Here is a 6,000-nt window from a genome sequence, read left to right as displayed (position 1 = left end):
GGCATAGTGAGGCAGTTGCCTCAGAGAGCAAATACTGAGAGGTTCTAGCAGAGAATGTTTACACCCGGGAGCATGCCTTGCATCACTAAACTAGCAGGCTGCCTTCAAGGGCGATGGAGATATTACAATATCTTCCATGTTAAAGAAAGATTTGACTGACAGTCCAGTTGACTTTTGTACATGAGATGGGAGGGAAGGGACACCATTTTGCCTGCAGTTATGAGTACACTGAAGTCTGCCCATGTAATATCATTACTTTAGGAGCTGCATTGCTGCCAGTTATCGGGCAGCTGAATTTCAAGGTGCTTGGTGTCATCTTTAACACTCTACATAGCTCAGGACCTGGATAACTCTGCCCATCCAGTGAGGTCAAGGAGATGCAGCTTGTTGAGGGTCCTGCCACTGAGAGAATGCCTTCTTGGTGATGGCCCCCCTCCTTTGGAGCAGCCTATCCCTGCATATCCATATAATCCCTTCCCTACTGTGTTTTCAGGGAGACACAAAAACATGGCTCTTTAGCAAAGCATTCAGGGATGAATAAAATGCTGCTGCTCTTGAATGGGTCCGATGGATCCGATGGAATTTTTTGTACTTTATGTTTTTTGTATATTTGAGTCCTACTTATCTTGGTATGTTGTAAACCACTCAGAGTTTTAGGGAAAAGAGTAGCATACAAACTGAAGCAAACAATGAAGTAACTTAAATACATAAATCAATAAAATATTCAGGCAGTACCATCTCTTGGGCTAGCCCTGATCATTGGAAGAGCTCCTCTAATTCCTGAATCTTCGACTCCATCTGTTGTACAGATTGTTAAATTAACCTTCAATAGCTTTTCTCCCATTTAGCCCAAAGCTGTTCTTCTGGAGAAAGATACTCTTGAAGAATTCCATGAAGGCACATGGCCAAGCCCCATCATTTTTCAGCTCCTGTCTTAAGTCCAGAATCTGTACCACTTTTCTGTACCTCAGCAGTGGGCAAGGTATGAGAGAGAACCTGTGAGAGGCTTGGCCCCTTAGAGTTTACACATACGCATTTCCCTACAACTGTGCTGGAGGGGAAAAAAAGATCCATCTACCACATGCTGCTCTGGAGATCAAGCATTTCATTAAGGAAGGAAATCAGTCCTGAACAAATGCTGCTTACCAATCTGCTCTTTCAAAATTGTAGTACTGTAAAAGTATACAATAGATAGGAGTCTCATCAAATTACAATGTCTGTGTGGCTAGCATACACATAAGCACATACACCAATCCAGGAGTCTACTTTGGATTGGACATACTTATGTAGGTGCTATGCACATGTTTCCTCTCTGTGATCCAACCATTACAGATGTGCATATCCATTTAGAAGCAACTAACATGTTTCCTCTCTGTGATTCAACCGTTACAGATGTGCATATAAAGTCCATTTTAGAAGCAACTAACATCAACCATCTAGTGGGGACTGAAGCCACCATTCATCTTCTTCACAACTCAGCTGCTGATTGCAGAGATTTTCACTTCCAAAAGGGATTCTGTATACAACCCTGGATACTGGATCATTGTGGACATTTCCCTAGGTGAGTACATAGCAATCCCTTCAGTTAGAGCTATTTATACAGAAGCCTGCTTTTCATACAGAGTGCTGATAGCTGGATCCAAGTGAACATCTACATTTGTAGTGCTGTAATCCATCCTGGGAACATTTTGTTTTGAAGGGCAGCACGCATGAAGAGTTTTCTTGGTGAACTGGGCCCCAGTATGATAGTCTTGAATTTTGGTGGTTGTAATCCAAAACCTTTGGAGGACACCAAGTTGGAGAAGACTGCTGCGGATAAGCAGCATGATCATCTAATTTGATTTGCTTTTCACGGATCACTCTGACAGGTATGAGAAAATGCTTGCTAACAAGAACTGCAGAACATGTTTCAATAAGTGGACAGAACAGCAGGGTGAACAGCTTCCTCCCCAAGATTATTCCCTGAATTCTCTGCCCTTGTTTTCTAGTTTTGTTTTGTAAACTCTGCAGTACAGCACTAATGTGTATACAAAGCCTGCTGTTTTAACTGTAATCTGCCATTTTGATGCTGTTTTGCATCAGAAAGGCAAAGCAGAAATTATATACCAGGAACAGACAATATTTTGTGGTTGTAGGACTTACTTAAAAAAAAAAGGTGGTGGGTTAGTTTCTTAAGGCAGAAGGGCTCATGGTAGGAATGGCATAATTTTCAGCTTTTTTTGTATTTTGGGGCCCCAGTTTTTTTTTAAAGGCCATGAAGCCTCTCAGATACTTAATATACTGTACTTATTTAAATGTTCATTTTTTAAAAAAAATTGCACCACCCACCCCCAGAAATTTGGTGCCAGATTTTAGTGGCATAGACTTGGGAGGCTTGGGAGGCCATCAAAAGGAGGCTGAGGCTAAAGACATCCGATGGGCTATGGGCTCCCTGTTCCGATTAAAAGCAAATAAATATACAGAACAGGATAGGCTTCCCCCCACAACATCTTGCTGAGGCAGATCATCAAATGATGCCATCCCACTGACATACACAGTTCTCAAATGTTATTTTGGCACCCCAGATGGAAAATTTCTGGTTACAAATATAGTTATAAAAATGTAGTATTATTTTGCATCACGTTATGGTACCTAAAATCTATTGCCCAAAGCATCTACTTCATTCTACTTACCATTCTACCTAGTTGGAGAATAAGCCTTGGATCAGAAGGTTGCCATTAGGGAGTGCATTTGTGTTTGTGTGAATGTGAAATAGAGTCTATGCTCATGAGTTGCATTTTTTTCTGGACTATAGCAGTTAGGATAGCAGAATTATTCATGAGGAAGAAATATGCACACATATCCTTTTTCCTCAAGAGTGTCACCATGTAAAACCCTCAGAAAATATATATTTTGAATAGTATTGGCGTGCTGTTATTTACATGGAGCATTTCACTCCAAGTTAAAAAAAGGAGTGCCATCAAGATTTTCCAACTCCTCCTCCTCCTCCTCCTCCAGAAATTCTCTCCCATCCTCAGTAAAGCTTTGGCATCTTATTTTTGAGGTAGGCTGACTCTGCCCTCATGACTATTATAGATTTCCTCTGCCCCTGAAGATTAATAGCTAATCTAAACCCTCCAGAAAGGTTTGAAGCAAATATTTAGGCCCAGAACGAACCAACAGATCTCACAGAGGATGGTGTCATGGGGTGAATGAAAGCACCCAAATACTGGGGCAAGTCATGCGTCATTCATAAGTAGCAAGAGGAATGCCATAATTCTCCTTGGCTGTCATCAAAATACGGCAACCTACATAGGCTGAGCAACATCCACATACTCCTTGAAGTGGGGCTGTTATTCCCATGGCAATTTCCCTATTCTCTGGTGTAGGCGGACCAACAGCTGATCAATGCATGACTGTTTTTTGTATGAGATCCAATCCAGATAAACCTCTCTCACTTGAAGTGCTGGACGAAAAGCTGAAATGCATGAAATCCCCAAATTATTTAGTGCTCTCCATGGATTTTTTTTTCCTCCATCATATTTGGCACGCATAAAATTTGGGAAGTGGGCCTAAAAGCAGCACAATGGATGTTTTTGTCTGACAATCCCTTTGTGAAAGATTATGGATTTAAGTGCTTACTTTCATTTCATGCAATACTGGCAACAGATGGAGACATACAAAGGAACCAATTTAGGCTTACTTGCTCCAGTGATTTGGAGATATTCCCAGTTCACTCCTATGGCTCGGAAGTCTGTGGAAAAGAGGCACAGACATTTTACTTGTCTGTTATCCTAAGTATCATGATGGTTCATACCGTACCCAGCATTTGGCTAGTTAAACTCAGTTACCTTTGAATCATCTGAATTGAGAATCTAGCCGTTGAATGGCTCTATCACACCTGAGTTCTCTAGGCAGGTTTGAGGTGATACAAAGAAAAGCTTCTCTGTCTTCTCTCATTATTTTTATTGTTTTTATTGCGGCAAGTTCATCCAACAAGTACATCTACAAAAAGGAAATGGCTGCTCTGTACATTCGAGATGAAAAAGGTAATGGAAAAGAAATAGCTAATGGATCACAAGAAGTAGCAATCAGTAAGGGACTGCCTTTTCTCTTATCAGAATTAACCTTTCGAAAAAGCCTTGCAGGTGTGCTAGAAATAGTGCATGTCAATTCCATGCACAGCAAGAAATCTGGGTTAAAGCTGTTACTAGAAAGTGCAAGCTCTGGAATGTAATTGTAGCCAGGCAGAATAAAAATGTACTTTAATTTTTAACAGGAAACTTCTGGAAATAAAGAATCTCCAGAAATTATGTGGGCACATCCTATGCCATTCACAAGCATCAGACTCTTCTTAGGGGTATACAGATTGATCTAAATTATGGATGTGTAGCCATTGGGATTCAAAGCAGAAAAATGCTTTGGAAGGAGTGTGGGCACGTTTGTGTCACCTGTCCCCACTTCCTTAAAGCTGGTGCCTTTGCCTGGATTTAATGGTTGCTGTGCAGTCCCAGGAAAATATGCATTTAAGTTAAGGAGCTGCCGACGGGATGCAACAAGGTGGTTGCATCCTGTTACCATCTCCTTAAAGCTTTGTTACACAATTTATTTTTGTAGGAGTGTCCAGCTACTGTGCAAGCCCAGGAAAAGGTGTAGCTTGCTTTGAAGAGGGCACCAACAGGCCTGGCAATTGCATCCTCCCGCCCGCACCCCCCATCTGAAGCACTTTTTCTGCTTCAAATCCAAATAGCTTCCACATCCCTTGCATAACTCCATTCCATATCAGTGGCCATATTAGTGATGCATTATTCTAATTTGCTAGGGGGCTTTTTCAAACATTTGCACAACTCCTATTTTGCCATGCTGTTTGCCTTCCCATTGGGTTTGCAACAAGAGCAAAATGTGCACATACCGTACCCCCAACCCCACCTCAAAGTCTCCTGCCGTGCACTGAGCTGCCAGAGGTCTTGGAGAAACACAGATCCCTTCCCCAAAAATGCTGTTAATAATGCACATTTTCCTAATGTCTGTCCCCTATTTAGTTATCAAATATTCAGCTATCCCAAATATACACTGCTTTTCATACAAATATCCTGAATATAGATGTCTTTCTTGGCACGCAGCTTTCCTAAATATGTGTCCGTTTTCAGACTTTTTTAAAAAAATTAAATTATATGCACAAATGACTGGTGTGGGTCTTCCGGGCTGTGTGGCCGTGTTCTGGAAGTTTTGTTTCCTAACGTTTCGCCAGCACCTGTGACCGGCATCTTCAGAGTGCAGGAGCACAGACAGGAGCAGTTCTCTCTGTGCCCCTGCTCAGTGCTCTGTGCTCTGTGCTCCTGTCTGTGCTCCTGCCCTCTGAAGATGCCGGTCACAGGTGCTGGCGAAATGTTAGGAAACAAAACTTCCAGAGCACCGCCACACAGCCCGGAAGACCCACGCCAGCCATCGTATGCCGGCCGTGAAAGCCTTCGACAATATATGCAAAAATTTACTGCAAAATCGTAGATATTGTTAGGCACTATAAAGCTCAAGTCCATTTGAGGGTTTCATACAAATTCACTCCAGAGAAATCTGAGCAGGTTTCTTTTGCACTTCATATTGCTTAAATGAACACAAGTAATTGTTACTAATGTTACCTTTTATTGTTGTTCTAATACATTCTGTGACATTCAGGAGGAGGATGAGCTCATGAACATGCCTCCAAAAACTTTCAGCGGTCTCAGCAAGGACTCCCAGGAAAAGTTTCTGTGATTCTGAGAAGGACAGTTCCTATGTCAAATCAAGAGCTTTGGAAGCCGAGACGTTCCTCTTTAAAGTTCGTTCTTATTATGTCCTTGATCTTAGGTAAGCTATATGGCACAAGGCAGTTTTGAGTTAAGAACCACTCCACCCCTCACCCCCACAGATAAGAGGGCTGCCCTTTGGCAGTTCGTATATCTGTGATTTACAAGGAACACACAGATCTGTATCCCTGGTGTCAAGGTCCCACAGTATAAAATACAGCAAATGGGGTTTTTA

General features: G+C 41.9%; 1 long non-coding RNA gene across 4 annotated transcripts in view; it reads left to right on the top strand.

Annotated features, from left to right (window-relative positions):
* The first annotated feature begins 1,585 nt into the window (after positions 1–1,585).
* The window catches only part of LOC148217052 (uncharacterized), a 48,035-nt gene continuing 43,620 nt past the window's right edge, over positions 1,586–6,000 (top strand). For 2 of the 4 annotated variants that reach the window (XR_015797891.1, XR_015797884.1), the window contains exons 1-2: positions 1,586–1,868; positions 5,656–5,826. This is a non-coding gene — a long non-coding RNA (uncharacterized LOC148217052). Of the gene's footprint in view, positions 1,869–3,966; positions 4,029–5,655; positions 5,827–6,000 lie in introns of all 4 variants that reach the window. The other 2 variants (XR_015797888.1, XR_015797893.1) reach the window with 2 other exon arrangements.

Source organism: Python bivittatus, unplaced genomic scaffold (genome assembly GCF_059951505.1).
Source record: "Python bivittatus isolate LINGU-HERP-01145 unplaced genomic scaffold, Pbiv_v1 ctg000020_np1212, whole genome shotgun sequence".
NCBI classification, from domain to species: domain Eukaryota; kingdom Metazoa; phylum Chordata; class Lepidosauria; order Squamata; family Pythonidae; genus Python; species Python bivittatus.
Note: the sequence above shows the minus strand (reverse complement) of the source record. Positions and strands in the feature narration are given on the sequence as shown.